Genomic DNA, 267 nt, shown 5'->3' with positions numbered 1-267 from the left:
TTTTTTTGTAAAAAACCTCATGTTCTTGCTCTGAATTTTGTGTTTTAAGATGTTAATGCTGAAAATTTAGCTATATTTTTTCTTATATTTTATATGAATATTTGCTAAGAATCCATTTTAAAGAATTATTTAATTTTTTAATTTAATTATTTGATTAAATTATTTAATTATTTGATTTTTTTTAAAAAAATGCTTTTTGTATCACTGTTCTCTCAAGTACTTGGGGATCATGGGGGCTGGAAGTAACAATGGGCTGTGAAATGCATA

This window comes from Ictidomys tridecemlineatus, chromosome 1 (genome assembly GCF_052094955.1).
Source record: "Ictidomys tridecemlineatus isolate mIctTri1 chromosome 1, mIctTri1.hap1, whole genome shotgun sequence".
NCBI classification, from domain to species: Eukaryota; Metazoa; Chordata; class Mammalia; order Rodentia; family Sciuridae; genus Ictidomys; species Ictidomys tridecemlineatus.
Note: the sequence above shows the minus strand (reverse complement) of the source record.